At 40.6% G+C, this 20,749-nt stretch overlaps 1 protein-coding gene across 1 annotated transcript in view; it reads left to right on the forward strand.

Annotated features, from left to right (window-relative positions):
• LOC117387416 (urotensin-2 receptor) overlaps positions 1-16,753 on the forward strand; it is an 82,342-nt gene extending 65,589 nt beyond the window's left edge. Inside the window, exon 4 of the mRNA XM_033984925.2 lies at positions 16,025-16,753. The gene's annotated coding sequence lies outside the window, so the exon portion shown is untranslated. The remainder of the gene's footprint in view (positions 1-16,024) is intronic.
• Positions 16,754-20,749: the final 3,996 nt, after the last annotated feature.

The raw sequence follows: 20,749 nt of genomic DNA on the forward strand, positions 1-20,749 counted from the left end.
AATCTGACTGCATGATCACGTTTGACCGGGCTTGAGACGCAATGGAGGACGTGGGGACCAGACTGATATCAATCTGTATAAAAAAACGAGAGATATCATCCTGGATTTGTCAGGCAAAGCATCTCCACAATATCGCAATAAATATCGTACCATGGCATGAATATCGTGACATGAGATTTGCATATCGCTACATCGCTAGTTGATTTTTGATGTAATATTACTTTTTTGAGTCAATGTTTTAAACCTGTACTTATTATTTTTTACTGAGTACTGTACACGCCCCAACTGTCCCAGAGCTACTACTAAAACTACTTCAGTTTTACACTTTTGGATTGATCAAGTTTTCTATAAAAATGTCATATAAAACGCTTCTAAAATTGTGTTATAAACTAACTAGTACACAGAATAGTTGTTTTCATTTGCACTTTTTTACTTACTCAAGTACAATATCATCAGCAGTACTTATACGTGAACGTGAGTACATGTAACAGTACTTCTACTTGAGTACACATGTTCAGTACTCTTCCACTTCTGCTTTTAGAGGAGCTGGAGCAAAACTAGCGATGAAAAATTAGGTATGAACAAAGCATGAATTGATAAAAGCACAACCAGCCTTTTCATGTTGTTTTGGGAAAGAAAAGGCTTTATTTTGGCCAACAGACGCAGCTGAAAAAAGAGCTTTGATGATACAACAGCGTTCATTTATCTGTCAAATTTCAGTTCCCCCCGTCAAAAATTGCTCCCAGGTTTCAAACGTTACACTGGACAATTTGTGTGTCCAGCCAGAGCCACACGCCTCGACAAAACTTTACAAAAATGTGCGGGTGTGGATTCGAATCGTTTCTCACCGATTCCAGGGAAGGTGTGATTGACAGACGAATTAACCAATCAGCGGCTTACGAGTAAAAAAGGAACAAAATAACGCAGAGGGATGAGGAGAATTTTCTGCAGAATCAACAAACGAAGCCCCAAACTCCTATTTAACTATTTATTTTGTTTTGAATGATACCAGAGTTTTGGAGAGGTGTTGTTTTGAGACACAAATAAGAGGCTGTGGTTGGACCGTCACGCTTTACGTTTCGATTTCAGACGTTTCTGACTTCAGACAGACAACATGAGGGTCCAAAAATGTACTTTGTATTTAGTTTTTTGTTTTTTAATAATATTGCAAAGCTCTTCATGTATTTTATGACCAGTCTCTCAAGGCATTTGGTGGGAATGGGAGTGAGTGCCACAGGTCTGTAATTGTTCAGACATGTGACGTTTGACTGTTTTGGGATGGGGACAATGGTTGCTGCTTTGAAACAAGCTGGAACCAGTGAACAGGACAGTGAGGTGTTGTATATAGAGGTGAAGACGTCCGCCAGCTCTGCAGCACAGTCTTTTAGCACCCGGCCCAGTACTCCATCGCCCGGCCGCCTTCCTGGTGTTGATGCTGCGGAACACACGTCTCACCTCATGAGTGCTCAGGACTGGAGCAGGGTCAGTCGAGGGGAGAGGGGACAGGACAGGGTCGGTGTTATTCCTGTCAAAACGGGCATAAAAGAGGTTTACGTCCTCAGCCAGAGTAGGACTGTCAGCTGAGAGTGGTGTTGGTTTCCTCTTGTAGTCCGTAATAGCCCTGATGCCCTCCCAAATAGCCCTGATGCCCTCCCAAACACATCAAAGCCGCTTTGCCACCATTCCTGGATCCATACCAGTTTGCATACAGAGAGAACCGGTCAACTGAGGACACCATAGCCATGGTGCTGCACACGCTACTGGAGCACCTGGAGCACAAGAACACCTATGCTCGGCTCCTCTTTGTAGACTACAGTTCGGCTTTTAACACCATCCGGCCATATAAACTTCGGTCCAAACTCCACCAACTGGGACTCAACTCCTCTCTGTGCAACTGGACTGTGGACTTTCTTACCAACCGTACACAGAGTGTTAGAGTGGGCAGGAACACCTCCCCCACACTTGTTGTCAACACCGGGGCCCCTCAAGGGTGTGTTCTGAGCCCTCCGCTATACACTCTCTTCACCCATGACTGTCTTTCCTCCTCTGCGTCCAACCTCATCGTTAAGTTCGCTGATGACACCACAGTGCTCGGCCTCATATCCAACATTGATGAGGTTAACTACAGAAGGGAGGTGCAACACCTAGAGTCATGGTGCCACCACAATAACCTGCTTTTAAACACTAAAAAGACCAAGGAGATTGTTGTGGATTTCCGCAAAAAAAGTCACAACAACCACCTACCTCTCCTCATTGGCACCGAAGTGGTGGAAAGGGTGAGCAGTTTTAAATTCCTGGGGGTAACCGTGACTGAGGACCTGTCCTGGGGCGATCACATCACCTCAGCCGTACGGAAGGCCCAACAGCGCCTCTACTACCTGAGGAAATTGAGGAGTGTCCACATTTCCAGACCTCTGATGTTGAACTTTTATAACTGTGCCATCAGTAGCGTTCTGACGTATGGACTTTTAGTGTGGTTCTCCAGCTAAGGCCGACCAGCAGGCACTCCAGCAGGTGGTGAAAGCAGCCGGTAGAATCATCGGAACGACTCTGCCAGCACCATCTACTCCACTCGCTGTCTGAGAAGAGTGCACAACATCCTGCGGGATCAACATCACCCTGCGCACCATCTTTTTCACCTGCTGCCCTCAGGGAGAAGGTCCAGGTCCATACGGGCCAGAACATCCAGACTGGCCAACAATCTGTATCCACAGGCTGTGAGGCTCCTGAACTCTGCCCCTCTCCCCTCTCGGCCCCTCTCTGCCCCCCTCTCATGGACAAAAATCACATCCAACTCTTAATAACACTGAACTGGTTGCATTGTTGCATTTTGTCATTATTCTCAGGTCCCTGTCTGTATGTCCCTGTTTTTGTGCATCTTACTGACACCATCATGCTGCTACAAGAACTGCCTCATGTTGTACTGAAGCCACACTGGGTTAATGTTTACACTTGGGTTTAAGGGGTATTTATTATGTATGGGTTTGCACTTTATGGGATGCTCCAAATGCAATTCCGTTGTTCTTCTGTGACAATGACTACAAATAAATTGAATTGCAAAGCTCTTCCATGCGAGATATTGCTACAGCCACATTTACCCGGTAGAGCAGGGGTCCCCAACCTTTTTGCACCACGGACCGGAATAATGTAGGTTTTATTTTCACGGACCGGCCTTCTACACGTGGCAGATAAATATGGCAAAAATAAGTTAAGTGCATAAGAAATACAACTCACCATACCGCTGAATCAGTGGGAACCCTGCGTTTGTTTCTTCTTTCCTTCTTGTTCACGTTTGTTTCTTTCAAAAAACTCTAAAGGTTTATCTCTTAATCCAGGGTGTTTAGTCTCACTGTGCTGAAGAAGTTTGGAAGATTTCATTGCCTCGTTCACTTTTCCCCACATATTACACAGAGCGGACATATTTTAAGTACAACTCCTGGTATTGTCTGTTAAATTTAGCTTTCTTTTTCTTGGAGGTCGTAGTCTCCTCTTCTGGCTCCTCTTTTGGCCTTTTCTCCTTTCCAAACGGCTCTACAAAGACCTTTGTTTTTGGCTCATTTTCACTAGTTTGTGGCTCTACTTTTGAGCGAAGTGTCTGATGTTTTATACGTGATGCGTCATCGCGGAGACAAGAGCAGATCTGGTGATTTCCTATCCGGATTTTCATTATATATCTACGGACAAGCTTATTAGCGCGTCATGAGGGACAGGCGAAAGTTACGTCAAAGAAGAGGAGCTCACTGATAAATCTACTGTTTTTGTGTGGCCTGGTAACAAATGTGTAATGGACCAGACCTCAGCCTTATAGTTGGGGACCAGTGCAGTAAAGGACAGACGTGTGGCTGCCTGTCTGCACTACAGCCCCTCCAACCAGGGCCAGTCCAACCTATAAGCAGATTGAGCAGTTCCTTAGGGCCCCGAGGCCACCAGAGGGCCCCCAAGAGCCCATACATTTGGATTGAAAATAATACAATATAGAGAGTTTTATTGGACACAGAGCTTGTGTGTTTACAGCAGCCTAAATATCTAAAACAATTAGATTTGTTTTATATCTATAGTAGCAAAATATCTGCTGCTGCTACGTTTGTTTTTGAATTGGGAAACGATGAGAGCAGCTATGTGTTTACACTAGACATTATGCAAATGTAAACCCACTGTCGCCAACTGGAACACATTAAAATCCACCAGAAACAGAGAAAAAATGTCTAGAATTTAAAAAAAAAAATCAGTCTGATGTTGGTCGTATAAATACAAATACAAGAGAGCAGAGTCATGATGTTGTCAAATGCTTAGGGCCCCCTGAAAGCTAGAACCAGCCCTGTCTACAACCACTAAACAATTTCACTCACACACCACATTTAAGCACAGGAATTAGCTCAATTTAAACATTTGTCCAGACCTATTCCTCACTTTCTGAACATATTCCGAGCATCCTATTTATTTTATTTATTCCACAACTTTGCATTTACAACTTTCTATTCTTGCTCGAATAAGCATCTAGTTTCGACAACCGTAGTGTAGATACAGCGCGATACAAATGTAGTTTCACCGTGCAACTGCTTTAAAGAAGTGTCTTGCTCAATTGCACGACCAGAGCATGCACCAACCTTCATAACTTCATATCATAACTTTATATTCTCTTTTTTACATTTGGATTTCCAGCAGTTGTTCGCTTTTTTTTCACCCTAGCGTTGTTAGCTGCTTTTACCTAACTTACAATTAACTTTATTAGCTTGTACTAGCAACGACGCCTTTTCCAAATCCGCTCCATAAAGTCAACATGGCGTGGACAATTGTCATTAATACCAAAGCTAAACGCATCAGTCCACAGTCGCATTATTGTTGAGTTTACCGTGACATCATTCTGCCAGACCGCTGCGGTGTCCTAAGAAAACCTTTAGTATGCCATAATTACAGGCTAGAATTTCCGCAAAAATCTACGTTAATCCATTCGGAGCATGGTAGAGTTTAAGTAGGCTTTAGGGAAACAACTAGGTACACAAATTGCATTAAGTTTTATGTTTTTACTGTATGACGTCAGTAGAATTGGATCGCAGGACGTATAGCTTTTCATAAGATGTGCGTTACTCAAAAATGCATCTTTTTTTTAAACTTCATTCATATTTGTCTTCATGCAGCCAATAGTAATCCAAAATCTGTTTCCATGTTCTTTCAATGTCATTACAGAAAACCAGTGCAGCAGAGAACAAAGAGGCCCATTGTTTCAGCTTCTATTCAGACATTTGTTGTATATATAGTGTTAAATGTGTCTATGCTGTGTCTAATGTCAGGGCTTTTTACATTTAGTTTTGGAAACATCTCGTTGCTGTAACTGTGATTTGTAATTAATATAAAAGCAGCTATTTGTGAAAAGTTAGACTGAATGATGTTAAACACAGGGACAGTCTGGTTTAGTCTTGGTTTAGTCCTGGTTTAGGCCTGGTTTAGTCTTGGTTTAGGCCTGGTTTAGTCTTGGTTTAGGCCTGGTTTAGGCCTGGTTTAGTCCTGGTTTAGTCCTGGTTTAGTCCTGGTTTAGTTGGAGATGTTCTTTGGTCCTGGCTTAGTCCTGGTTCAGTCCTGGTTCAGTCCTGGTTCAGTCCTGGTTTAGTCCTGGTTCAGTCCTGGTTTAGTCCTGGTTTAGTCCTGGTTCAGTCCCGGTTTAGTCCCGGTTCAGTCCCGGTTTAGTCCTGGTTCAGTCCTGGTTCAGTCCTGGTTCAGTCCTGGTTCAGTCCTGGTTTAGTACTGGTTTAGGCCTGGTTTAGTCTTGGTTTAGGCCTGGTTTAGTCTTGGTTTAGGCCTGGTTTAGGCCTGGTTTAGTCCTGGTTTAGGCCTGGTTTAGGCCTGGTTTAGTCCTGGTTTAGTCCTGGTTTAGTCCTGGTTTAGTTGGAGATGTTCTTTGGTCCTGGCTTAGTCCTGGTTCAGTCCTGGTTCAGTCCTGGTTCAGTCCTGGTTTAGTCCTGGTTCAGTCCTGGTTTAGTCCTGGTTTAGTCCTGGTTCAGTCCCGGTTTAGTCCTGGTTCAGTCCCGGTTTAGTCCTGGTTCAGTCCCGGTTCAGTCCTGGTTCAGTCCCGGTTCAGTCCCGGTTTAGTCCTGGTTCAGTCCCGGTTCAGTCCTGGTTCAGTCCCGGTTCAGTCCCGGTTTAGTCCTGGTTCAGTCCCGGTTCAGTCCTGGTTCAGTCCCGGTTTAGTCCTGGTTCAGTCCCGGTTTAGTCCTGGTTCAGTCCCGGTTTAGTCCTGGTTCAGTCCCGGTTCAGTCCTGGTTCAGTCCCGGTTCAGTCCTGGTTTAGTCCCGGTTCAGTCCTGGTTTAGTCCTGGTTTAGTCCTGGTTCAGTCCCGGTTTAGTCCTGGTTCAGTCCCGGTTCAGTCCTGGTTCAGTCCCGGTTCAGTCCTGGTTCAGTCCTGGTTTAGTCCTGGTTCAGTCCTGGTTTAGTCCTGGTTTAGTCCTGGTTCAGTCCCGGTTTAGTCCTGGTTCAGTCCTGGTTTAGTCTTTGGTGCTGGTCCATGGAGAGACTTGTATCTGATTTATAAAAATATTCACTAATGCACAAAATCTGTTACAAACTTGAGAAGATGTTAAACGTGTCTGAAGGAGTGACGCAAGAAACACAAATGTTCAGATCATTTCATATTATCAATGTAAAGCTTTTGTCACAAGAAACACAAATGTTACTCAAGTAGAAGTTCTGTTACACTTGGGGCTCATGCAAGAAGTATTCTTAAGAACAAATTTGTACTTAAAGCCTTTTTTCAAATATTTTTAGCTTTTCACAAAATGTTCTCCTGGAAGAGCAAATCCTATGAACATTTTTGGTGTTTTGCTTTTTTTAAATTATTATTATTATTGTAAATATTCTTGTGGAAGAACAAATCCCAAGAACAAGTTTAGATACACAATATTTTTTCTCACTGTTTGACATGAAATCAGACTAAACCATTCCTGTTTTAGGTCAATCAGGATTACCATTTTTTTTTTCTTATTTGCTAAATGCCTGAATAATGAAAAAGATTTTTTTAAACACAATTTTTCATTAATTTCTTCAATGTCATAGTAAGATTATTATACATTTAAACACTTTGCAGATGATGATGTCACGTCTTTGGAAGCTTCTGATTGGTTTATTGACAACATTTGAGTTAATGTTTAATAGTTTCAACTGTATTTAATATTATTACACTCCCAATGCTTCCAAATATTCAAATTCCTGCATGATTGTAATTTATATAACTTCAAAAACAATTTCTTACCAATCAATTATGTTTATGAGTGAAGTAAATTTCGTGATGTGACGTTTGCAAACGAGTCGGCTCTTTTGAACGGTTCCTTAACATGAACAGTTGTATCCGGATCTCATTTTTTAAAAGAACTGAATCATTTTCTTTCAGATTTTTTATGCATTTTATACTGATTAACACTGCACCGACACAAGAATCAGCACAGAAGCAGAGCAGGCGACACACGTTAGAGATTTGTGCATTAAAAACATACTTGACATTGAAAAAACAGTTACTTTTTAAATTATTATTATTGTACCGCAACGTTTTAAGTAGATTTTTAGTAATTTCAAAGGGTAAACACACTCTGTCACTCAGTTTGAACCATTTTTGAAGACTCTCTGTGATTAGTTTGTAGATAAAATGAGATCTGTCCGATTAATAAAAAGTAAAAGAGCCAGTCCTTTGAACGTCTCTTTGAAATGAACAGATCCAAAAGATTCAGATCCCATAAAAGACCCGAAAGTCCCATCACTATTATAACATCATCATGTGTTTTTATGCTAATTCTGACAGTTCTGCAAAGACACGATTTGTTCACGTTGTTTCAGTATTGATATTTGCTCAAATGTGCGGGGTTTAACACGATCTTGTTCGTAACGGTGCAGTCCTACGTCAATTCACTTTCACATCACGGGGCAAGGGCAATGCGACTGCTAGTGTCCAGCTCTATCAATAAAATGGACCTGCGGCGTGCGAGAACATACTGTGACTGATTCCTAATGGAAAAAGTTACCGCAGTGTGGAGAAATGTGCCGTCTCGAGGGAGAGGGAGGCGGAGACTGATGAAGTGGCTCAGGCTGAAGACTCCGCCTTGTCAAGGTGCGGAGAGGCCGTTCTGTCCGATTTCACTGTCCTTACAAACGTGAAAAACAGAGCTAGTTCATTTTAAACCTTCTGTCCAGTTATTCCTCACTTTCCTCATGCTGCGTTCACCCCTGACGCAGCAGTTTGAAGCACCTTAATGAGTTTATAAGGACTTTTCACAACTTTCAGAGACCAGAGAGCACAGTGGCAGGAAATCACGGTAATGCTAACGACAAATAGTGTCCTAACAGTGCTCCAGCCTTACTCCTTGGTTTGCGGAAGATAAAAATGCTTCATAATTTAATGTAGCAATCTCCATGGACCCTAAGAGAGTTTTACAATATAGACGTATAGCTGTGCAGGCCGCTGGGGCAGAGCAAATTTGACTTTTTTACATGGAAAACATAACAAACTCTGAGCTGTTTTCACTGGACTTGAGGATAAGCAGTGGTGGAATAATGAAGTGAAAATAGACCTTCTAACTATACTCACATTTTTGTATTTACATTACAACATGCATCCTCGCTGTGAGCTGGCTTGCCTCTCTGTAGATCTGACTTGTCACAGACATAAATAAGTTCAATGCCCCACTGTGGATCATTCCAGGTTGAGCAAGGGCATCTCTGGAGACGAGCAGATCAGACTGATGTGGTCATTATAAATCTACATCTGTATCATTCACTTTTATCTCCTCACGTAAAGTCAGTGTAAAATACTCGAGTACTTGAATCTGCTTACTTTTTTAAGTTTTACTATGACTTGTACTTTGATATTTTTTCTCTGGTCTCTGCAGAATTGCAAGACAACAACTTTTGTGGAGCAGACCTGAAGCTAAGTCCAAACTGGCCGACACTGTGGACTTAAGTATTTCCAACCATAACAAACTAAACACACAGAGAACTTTATTCAGATGTGTGAGTTTAAGAGCTCCAGCTTTGTAAATAGATCTCCTCTGAATCTCATCCTAAGTCCAGGGCATTTATGGATAATTTGGCCGCCAAGTGCACAAGGCTTTACAGCACTTACCTAAGCACCAGCTCCAGACTGGCACAGACACACATGGCCCTGGTTCATTTGGCACAGACGGCCGTGTAAAGATCCAACTCCGCATGTTACTGACAAATTTGTCTGATTGCACAAAATACAATTATTGTAGGCACAGACTGACTGTAACCTCTGGCTCAGACTGCACAAGTGCAGAGGCCGTTTGCATTCCAGGTTATTAAATGGTAACGAGAGGAGCTCAGTCCTCAGCACACAGCACAGGTGCTGCGATGCTTCACATTCATTCCGTTGGGAGTCTATTTTTACCTGACACTGCAGCCTCTTCCCTGATAAATGTTTAGTTATGGCGTGGACATGTGGTCTGGTCCGTGTGGACTTTAAAGGTGGTGACCACAACAGCACAGCAGAGCACCGTCTGTGTGCGACTGTCATCACTGCAACAAAACCCACGACAAGTTCAGTCTAAGCGAAAGTCGACTTGTTAAAATGTAAAATTTAACATGTGAAACACAAGTCGTTATGACATAATTACCTTTTAACAAATAAATGTTTCACGTTTTAGCTGATGCCACAGTTTTTGCTGTGGTGTTTGTGCGCACTTGACTTGACTGGTCCCACTCTTTTCTGTTTGTTTTTATAAATAGAAGAGACACATTTGTCGCTCTTGTCCAAAGATTCCTAACCTTGCACAGCAAGATGGATTCTTGTAATATTTGAGTTCACAAACTCACAGGTGGCTGGCACAGCAGTCACAGAGCAGCACTGGGGTTTGTGCAGAAGCCAAAGCTCAAGTGAACTTAACCAAACCTGGCGGCGTCGACAGACGTACTTAAGCCTCACATCAATGTGTATTATTTTGTTTGTGAAAAACATGCAGAAGTGCTTTGAGCATTTGTGAACAGGGGAGACATCTGTGCTTTTCTCAACTGGATGCAACAAAAGTTAGGTTTTTGTTTTGTTCTGCTGTTTTTGACTAATCAGATTCAAATAATTGTCATGATGTGTTTTCCAGTCCTTTTCAGTGAGAGCCGTCCCAGATTGATAAAGTGTAGAACTCAGTTCAGATTGACACACATGAGTCTGGTGTGACCTTTCACCTCATTAAACCAGCCTGGTTTGCTGCATTAGCAGCAGTGGACTGACATTATTTACACCTGGGATGTATAAAGTAGAGGCTATAACTGAAGACTGGTACAAACACTTTAAGATGTACTTGTATTTTTCATATTTTTGAGACAGTAAAAATCAGGTACTGTGTTTTAATACAATCATCTAAAGCAAACGTTTGGGAACCAGCTTTAAAAACATAATTACACCTGGAGCATTGGGATTTATAGCAGTAGCAGTTGCAAAAGTAAGCAGTGCCCTTTAGGCTTCTGCGGGCGGATGCTGCTCGTGTGCTTTGGGGTATAAAAACTGTAATACGTGTGGATATCAGCGTGTCCCAGTAGCGCAGCAGCGTGAGAGCAGAAGTGCAGAGCGGACACTTTCAGCTGCAGTGGAGGGCGGATGCTGAGCTTGTACATTATTTTACTAAAAACAACCAGATTAAACGGATTCAGAATTTGGCCGATAGACATTTTTTTATTTTATTTTTATGTGTTTCAGTTTGAGAGGTGGATAGTATAGTTTTCAGACGCTATAATTTTACTCCTACGTATGTATTTGAAGATCTAATTATATATTTGACAGTCTTACTTGAACTTTTAGAAAAGCTTTATGTTTGACAATACGAAATGATTTGAACATTTACGTTTCTTGCGCCACTCCTTCATGTATGGTTTCGTTTTTCTCATTTTTGTCATCCGATTTTAAGCAGTTTGCGGTGGTCCTAAGTTCTTCTTCACTTACCTCACACATTCCGAGCATCCCAGTTATTCACCGCAATTAGTTCATAAACATTTTTCACCCTTCTCAGCGAACAGAGCCGAACCAACCCGCAGTTCCTTATTATGTGACAATAAAACGCTGACTAATTAAATGCAGACAGGACGCGATGGACTATTTTTGACTTCAAGGGCTTCTTATATAATACATCTGGACTGGGGGAGGACATATTTTTTGCTCAAATACAAAAATCAGGCGCTACATGCCCTTTAACTTCAAATTATACATCAGTTGTTACACCCAGACAGGTTTTCTTACAGTTAATAGCAGTTTTCGCAAATCCACGTAGCCCTTTTTTGCATTTTAAGTACTGTTTACATCTGCTGCTGTCTTTGTTACCCTTGGCCAGATCTCCTTGTCATGTAAACACAATCTTCCTCCCCGCGTTTTCCGAAATGCAGATGATTCTCCGAGGGATCTAGTACTGTTTTCACTGTTTTCACTGTTTTCACTCAACACTCTTTAGGGGATAAAGTATAATGCGCGTACTCCAGGCTGTCCTTATTGTGGAGAGACATCAACGTTCTATATTACGCAAAATTGACTCATGTGAGCTTTAAGCCATGTTATAATGTTACCCGCCATTGTGTTCAGTTTCTTTCACACGTTTGAGATGCTCTTTATCATCTCTAAAGCTCAAAAAAATGCTCCGTTCCGCCTCGTGATGTTATGAAGCGGTCATTTTCCAGTTCGTTTTATCTTTTGTTTAGTAGCGATCGGCAATTCCAGGGTTGAAATTATCCAAATGAAATGAGTTTTCATTGAGTGAAGACGTCAGGCAGTGTGTTAAACATGTGTGAGTGAAGCAAAACACAACTCCAGGTGTGTTTTTGATGAGGAAATACCATTATACTGTACACTGCCTGGCCAAAAGTAAAGGTCACACTCTAATATTCCGTTGTTCCGCCTTTAGCTTCGCTGTGGCATTGTTTTCGATTTCGCTTCTGCAATGTCACAAGATTTATTTCCATCCAGTGTCGCATTAATTTTCCACCAAGATGTTGCATTAATGATGGTCGAGTCTGACGCTGCACAAAGCTTCTCCAGCACATCCCAAAGATTCTCAATGGGGTTAAGGTCTGGACTAGTTGCTGAACCTAGACCGGACCAACTGCAGGAGGCTCAGACCTATTTGCTTAGTTAAATCCAGGTAGCAACTTTTTTTTGAGCTTCTTTTATACACCTTTAGTTTTTGTAACATCTCAGGACTCTCTCCGATCCTTTCCTGAGAGTCCGTTACTTCATTGTTCACTTCACCTGTGTAAAACTCATTTAAACCCGTCTGACTTTATGTTTCACTCTTGTTTTTTTTTCACGCTTGCACCAGAAACGAAAATTCTTACACGGCTTAAAACGCATACGACTGCTTATTATGTTTTGGTTTGGTGGGATAGCACCTTATATTTATCATAGTTTTACATCAGTTAAGTGGAGGTTTGTGGAAAATGCTTAGAATTACAAAAATACAGGAAATATCAATGAGTTTCTTCTACCTATGTCATCAACACTGAAAATTCCATCCAAAATGCAGGAACTGTTTAGTGAGACACTTTAAACCTCCAATTATAGAAGACCTATTATGAAAAATTGAGTATTTAGAGCTTTTAACCATGTTCTAGTTGTTTCCTCTTCTCATTTACTCACTCGAATGTTTGGCTGATGTAATTACTTTGTCTAGAATTTTACAATATGCCATTAAGATTTGCCATTGTCTGTTTCCATTGGCTTAAAAAACTTAAAAAACAAGCTTTTAAAGAAGACATATAATGCGAGATTCACTTTTTTGAGCTTTTAACCGTTCATTTTTGCATTTATTTATGTTTATTTATGCGGAGAGAGCCCAATGAGAGCTCCAGACAAAACACGAAACTACATAGGTCCATTTAAAACATTAAAAACAAGAGCAGATATGAGTATAAATGTTTATCACCAGATTATTAAAGTGCATTAGTGGCACTGAAGTATCCAGGTTTGCATGTCCTTGAACTGTTGGGAAGCAAAAGAACCATTTCAGTTCAAGACTTAAACAATCGCGACGTCTTGTGTTAAACGCTTCTGTATCAAAGTTCAACAAACAAGTTATGCATCAACAAGTTGTTCAGGGAGCGTATCAAGTAGTGCCTTATTAATACATTTTATACAGTGTTGTTCTCGAGATCGACAATGTACTTTGAACAGTGAACAGGTTTCAAAGTTGTAGTCTGTATTTATATCATATCTCCATAATCTAGTACAGAAAGAAAAGTCGCTTGAACAATTTCTTTTCTGTAAATCAATAAGATACATGATTTGTTTCCATAATAACATGATCTTTTTGATTTTAAACTGTTACATAATTCCGACATGTGTATTTTAAAGGATAACTTTTCGTCAACCGAAAACATATTTACAGGTGTTGGCTCTTTCAATCAATGTGTCATTTAGTGTATAAAGAATGATAATTTTATATTTTTGAGTGAATTTTGGATTTCATTAAACTCTTGCTGCAGTTTTTAAAGCGTCTGATCAGCACTGGGAGTAATTGCATACAAAACGTTACCATCTGCAAATAAATATATGAGGGTTTCTCTTAAATTGCAGCCAATGGAATTAGTAAATATAGTAAAAAGTGGCGGGTCCAAAATTGAGCCTTGGGGCACTCTTTTACTTACTTTACTTACTTCTTTACTTTACTAAAAAATCATTTAAACCCATCGGCATGTTGTCAAATCCAACATGCTTCAGGTGCTTCAAGAGGATTTTATGATCTACTGAAACAAAACCTTTAGTTAAATCAATAAACAGAGCGACACAGTCTTATTTTTTGTGGTTGACAGTACTTTGCCCTTTTCTGAAACCGGACTGATAAGACTTTAAAATAGAGCAATTATTTAAATAACCTGTAACTTGATTTGCAACTAACTTTTCTAAAACGTTTGAAAGACAATAATTTACATTTTTAGTCCCACCTTAATGGGACTAAAAAGCTTCATTCACGCTGGTTTTGGAAATCCTCTGTAGACACGTTTTCCATAATTCTGGTAAATCTAACATTTGAGTTGATACTTTAAAAATATGTAATAGATATTGAATTAAATATGGAGCAGCTAGTGATAGAAGTTTTAGTGCAGAAAATATGACTGTTTTGTGCCCGAGGTTCAACATAATCAAGATCAGAAGGATCATCATTATTATCCAAAACATCACACGCAGAGATAAAACGCCTACTAAAAGTTTGCCGGATTTCTGTGACTCTCTTACCGCAGACATGAAGTAAGACATTTTTGCATTTTGAACTGTTATTTATTTTTATTTATCCCCAATCCAAATCTGACCTAGTTGTCTGCGCAGTTTTATACGCAGCATTTTTGTTTTTTCTCTGGTTAAACTTGCAATTTATGTGTTGAACGAAGAATTGTTCCAGTTTTTCATTCTAATTTTGCTTTTTGGCTCATGTCGGTCTACAGTTTCAAGGCCATATCAGGGTCGGGGAATGCTGACGTTAGCCCGATATCACTGTAATACGGGTCAGAGATGAAGGCAGCTCGTGTAAATATTTATACGATCTTCTCACCTTTGCAAATGGATGTGTTTTTTGTTCTCTTTTGTGTTTCGGGTACATCCAGTTGGACAGTGTTCGCTAAAATCTAGTGGGAAAACACCATTTGCCTTATAATTATGGGGTCTGTTTGTTAAGATTATATTAATGAATGGGTTTATTTACATATCTATGGTCAGGTCTGGTCGAAATAGAAATTAATTGTGTGAGATTCACGTCATTGCAGAGGTCTTTCGAAGTTTCAGACTCTTTCTCCATCCACTTATTATTCAGGCTATTCATTAATTGAGACCTTGTTTTTTTGTTTTTTTTATCAGGATCATTTACATAACTAACAGACAGAGACAGATATTCAAAACATTTAGGCTTTGAACGGGAGACTAAAAGGTGCACAGACAGGTGATCTTCAACATAAATTGCGACACCAACTATTTTATATTGTCTGCCACAATGAAAAACAGTGTCATTTTTAGTATTGATTTCCTTCTCACGTTTTATTTGATACCCAGGTTTCAGAAAAAGCACGTTATAACATTGTTCCCTCACCAAAAACATACCTGGAGTTATATTTAGCTTCATTCCCGCTGGTTTCGGTAATCCTCTGTAGAAAGCCCTTTGTCTGTGAGCCTTATGTTTAAAATTCCCAGGATTATGACGTCATTGACAGAGACTGCAGAAGTTTTTAAGTCCATAAATCACTGGTAGACGAATTTTTAAGCAGATCTTTATGCAAAATTGACTTTTCAGAGCTGTTAACCATGTTATAGTTGTTTTCCCTTCTCATTTACCCTCTGAAAGTTGTATTTGCAGTGATTCGTGCATGTTTGAGCAACCTTTAACGACGCCATATTGCTGATCCAACCCTGTTTTCATCGCAACCAGCGTATGCCCACTGCTCTGCACTTATTGCATTCTCTAGTTTTATTTTCCTTATTCGTAACATGTGTAGGATTCTGCAGCATTGCCTAATTTTGGTACAAATGTCCAAATAATCCATGGTTTGCTAGTGTGATGTGCATCTATCCATTAGAAGTCAGTGAACTTGTGTCGTTTATTAAGTCATTTTAGATGAATACTGCGATTTAAAAAGTGCAAACTGCAACATAATGATCCACGGGTGTCATAGATTATAACTATACAGCAGACACAAGCACAATATGTTTTCTTGAAGCAGTTCTGCCGTCAAATCTTGCTCATTACTGCTGCGTGCTTGTATTAAAATGTCCAGACATGTTCCCCATTACTGCACCAGATCAAAGTATTGAAATGATGTCTGTATTTACAGCTAACTATTATTTTAAGATCTAAAACATGAGTGAAGAGGTACAAAAGGAGCATGTTTAAAGGACAATAACTTAACTAATAACTTAACATAACTACAATTAATGCATAATAATACTTTGTTGATACTGAAACATCCATGTGAAATTATAGATACTACACTGTCTAAACAGAATACTATGCTCAAAATAACTTCCATTTTTTAAAACTATCTGATTTTCTGTTTGTCTCCCCAGGGAAATTTCCTCTCTGCACCCGACCCATCCTTCACAGCCGTCAGGGGACACCCATCAGGACCAGTGCACCTGCCCGGGGACCCATCTCCAGATATTGAGCAGGAGCAGGAACAGGAGTACCTAGCTGAAGGAGTCGCTTATTGTAAATGTTTTGAGACACTCGGACGCTGCGCTGGGACGTGTTTTGGTGAAAAGACTTTACGCTTCAGAACAATTTTTGTTTGTGATGCCTTTTTCAGAAAATAAATTATACGAACTTAATAGAAGAGATAATGGTTACAAATATACTATTAGTGAATGCTTATGTTTTGTGCCCTTTAAAACTAAATCTTACGACTGCTCACTGTATTTCGTCTTTGTTCCGTCCTTTGTTCTGTCTGTCGCTGTCAACCAACCACAATCTGCTACTTTTACCTCTTAAAGAACACATATTATGCATTCTTGTGGCTTTAAGTTTTCTTTTAAACATGTTTTTGGTCACCTCAGGATAATTATCGTATTTTCTGGACTATATGTCGCTCTGGAGTATAAGTCGCACCAGTGAAAAAATAGAGTAATAATGAAAAAAATGAGTAATAATGAAGAAAAAACATATAAGTCGCACTTTTGGGGAACTTTATTTTACAAAATTGGAGACCAAGAACAGACATTTTATCTTTAAAAGCACGTTACACTGCCTGGCCAAAAAAAAAAAACGCGCCACCTGGATTTAACTAAGCAAATAGGTACAAACTTCCTGCAGTTGGTCCGGTCTAGGTTCAGCAGAATGAGGTCAGCTGACACCTGAATATACTGAATGACCAGGTTATTCCATCAGTAGATTTTTTCTTCCCTGATGGCACGGGCATATTCCAAGATGACAATGCCAGGATTCATCGGGCTCAAATTGTGACAGAGTGGATCAGGAGCATGAGACATCATTTTCACACATGGATTGTCCACCACAGAGTCCAGACCTTAACCCCATTGAGAATCTTTGCGATGTGCTGGAGAAGCTTTGTGCAGCGTCAGACTCGACCATCATCAATGCAAGAGGTGAAAAATTACTGCAACACTGGATGGAAATAAATCTTGTGACGTTGCAGAAGTGAAATCGAAACAATGCCACAGCAAATACGTGTCGCAATCAAAACTAAAGGCAGAACAACGAAATATTAGTGTGTGAACTTTTTTTTTTGGTGGCGAGTTTGTTTTTGTCCAGGCAGTGTATAAAATAGACAACAGGCTGAATAGCAGTGCAGCACGCTAACGTAACACATAGACAACAAACTGAACACGTGTCTGGTTTGTTAACGTAAGACATTAACAGTTAATCAGATAACTAAAGCATAAAACACAAGCTAACAAGTTTACTCTTCATCTCACTCCTAATCACTAAATCCATTGCATTCTTCATTTTCGGTGTCTCTTCTGAACAACTCCACTAACTCTGGAAGTAGATGGCTGTCATACTGGTACACAATCGTAGTGTCCTCATGCAGTTCTCAGTGTGACAATAATGAAGATGTGAAATTATATATATTTAATCACTTCAAATATAAATTGCATCTGACTACAAGTTGTACCCCCGGCAAACTATGAAAAAAAGTGCGACTTATACTCAAGAAAATTTGGTATTTCACATTTTCTAAGAGGCATTTAGGCACTGGAGCTCCCTCTTCTGTCAGCAATTGATATTAACATTTATAAAGTAAACGAGCGAAGTCTTTATCCCTGTGAACACAATTTGACCATAGAGTGAGTCCAGTGGTGATTTTATCTATGACGCAACTAACCAGCCAATATGTGGAGAGTGCTCAGAGAAGACAGCTTTGGGTAAATGGATTCAATGGCGTATTAACTGCTGACACATAACATATTTAGATCATCATGTCACCTTTTATTGTTTTGAAAATGCTATATTCACCAAAAACAATGTACAATGTATTAACAATGTATTAATATCCCCCCGCTCCCTTTGCTCTCCGCATTAAGTCACTCCCCCTTCAGATCACTGTGTATTCTGCTGAATTTACTGCATCAGGTTTGTGAAGTTGTGTACAGTTTTGCATCACGCTTTCGGAGCATGGTTGACGTCACCTTGTGGGCTGAACTTTTGACAAAAAAATCGTACTGCTAACCGTAACCGATGCCAGAGAGAGAGAGAGATCACTAAATTACTCAAACATGCATGGATGACGTAAACCCTCTTCTGGCGTATTTTATGATGAGGGACAAAGTTGATTTTGAAGCAAAGTATAACTCCAAGTGTCAAAAAAAAGTACATTTTGCATAATATGTGTTCTAGAGTCACTGTGTAAATGCATTTCTTCGCGCACACTTTGAGCCGTTTCACGTACTGTACAACCTTTTTTCTGTCCAAGCTTTACCGCAGCAGCAGCACAACCTTCACCCTCTTCAGCCTCTCCATCTTCTTCTTCATCCTCTTCACCACCGACAGTGTCTTGGAGATATCTTCGCTTAACAAATCAATCGTGATAAGTCTTTGGGAGGTTTATTGACTGACGCAGTTGCGACTGTGAACGTCATAGTGGGATAGTACGTGACTTGCCCAAGGACACAACAACAGCATCAACCGACTCTCGCTGGATTCGAACCGGCAACCTTAAAAACTAGCTAAAAGCGACAACACAGTCTATCCTGTTCACCTTCGTCTTTGTAAAACTGGCACAATAAAAGATCCTTTTCCAACCCAGGGGTTTTGTTACAACTTCTTAAGCAATTTGCATGTTTTTGAAGAACAAAGAACTTGGCGAAACTGGCCTTAAAGCGAAACGCTTAAAATTTCAGAAACGTGAAATCCGACCACGTTATGCCAAAGGGCGCTTTTGTTATCAGAAAAGGACAAGATGTTTTTACAGTGACGCACGCAGGGATTTAACTGAATAAAAGTGTCTGGGAATTAACGTCTGGCCGGCACATGGTTTGGAAGGCATCGTTTAGTGCTTTTGTCTTGTTCTCGTAAAACTGATCCAATGAAAACAAAGTGACATAAAAAAGTGCTTTTCTGAGATTCAAAAGGCTATTAAAGTCTCGAAGCAGCATAGTGTGACAAATATTTCAGACTACTGCTCCCCTGAGAATAATAAAGTTTGAATAAGTAGATCTTATTTTCAAAGGTTTTGACAAGTTTATTATGATAATTGGACAGTTTCTAAATAATAACTGTTTTGAATTTTTGATTTCAGATGAGAGGCTGTTGTCTCATTTTTACACAACTCACTAATTGATTATGTAAAAAGGACAAGATAAACATTCCAAATAACATTTTCTGAGACTTTCTGAGTAACTTTCTATTGTTAGTAGCCTTTAAACCTGCTCTGGTATTTCATGATTTAAAGCTTAAAATAATGGCTGATTGAAAAAAGCTGACATTTCACAGTCTCGGGGCTCCCCATAACCTGATCTCTGCTGCAGCTCGCCATCTACTGGCAGCAGAGGGAATTACCTTATGGGGAACAATTAAACTAGGTAATGAGGAAGACAGTTTGATGTCAGAAATGCTTAGAATGAGACAACTGATGATTAATGGACTTCAAAACTGCACAGGACATCTACCTGTGACGTCACAATCCTGGGACTTTCAAATGGAGTGTTTAGTGAGGTTCAGAGGGAAAGGATTTTATATATAGGATTATGGCAACCAGCATGAATGAAGTATGTTTTTAAAGAGGGAAAAACATTACAACATGGTTAAAAAACACAATTTTGCATAATATATGGAAAAAGGTGGTTTATCCTCTGCAGGTGGGAGCAGAGTCTCTGCCTCAAGTGGAGGAGTTCAAGTATCTTGAACAAGGGTCTTGTTCATGAGTGAGGGAAGGATGGAGCGTGAAATTGACAGGAGGATCAGTGCAGGGTCTGCAGTGATGCGGTCGCTGTATCGGACTGCTGTGGTAAAGAAGGATCTGAATGAAAAGGCAAAGCTCTTCATTTACTGGTCAGTCTGTTCCTACCCTCATCTATGGTCATGAGCTGTGGGTAATGGCCGAAAGAACAAGATCGTGGATACGCGTGGTCAAAAGGAGTTTCCTCCACAGGGTGGCGGGGTGCTCTGTTAGAGATGGGGTGAGAGGGTCAGTCATACACGAGAAGTACAGCCGCAGCTCTTCCACGTTAAGCTGAGGTGGCTCGGTCATCTGCTCCTGGACGCCGCCCTGTGGAGGTGCTCCAGACCTGTCCCAACTGGAGGAGACCTCAGGGGAGATCCAGCACATATAGTCCTTATATTACTGTATTTGGCCTGGGGGCACTTTGGGGTCCCACCGGAGGAGCTAGAGGAAATGTCTGGGGTGAGGGAAGTCTGTGAGCTCCTGCTTAAAGTGCTGCCCCCGCGATAAACAGAAGAAAATGGATGTTTAAGTTTCCTCATTACTGCCTTGTGTTCACGTGTGGCCAATAATCCTTTAATCTAAGGTTACTTTTAATTGGCTGAACAGGGGAAGATTAGAGCAGCCGCCGTTGCGTGTTTGAGGAAAAGAAAACAGTGACACGGCCCATTGAGAGTGTGGGAGTTCACACATCAGCACCTCTCCACATAAACTCTGCCATCGTTCTGTCAGCCAAACCGTGTCTGGCATTTCCTCCTCACTCACCAGTTTGTAAGTCGACTGTGAGAAGTCCGTGTTTGAGGAGGGGAGGAGCCACGCACCAGGGAAGGAGGCGCAGGAAGACTCTAGGCGGGCAGAGGAGGCGTTAACTACACTTTATGACATATCACATTTT

This window comes from Periophthalmus magnuspinnatus, chromosome 19, assembly GCF_009829125.3.
Source record: "Periophthalmus magnuspinnatus isolate fPerMag1 chromosome 19, fPerMag1.2.pri, whole genome shotgun sequence".
Taxonomy (NCBI): Eukaryota; Metazoa; Chordata; class Actinopteri; order Gobiiformes; family Gobiidae; genus Periophthalmus; species Periophthalmus magnuspinnatus.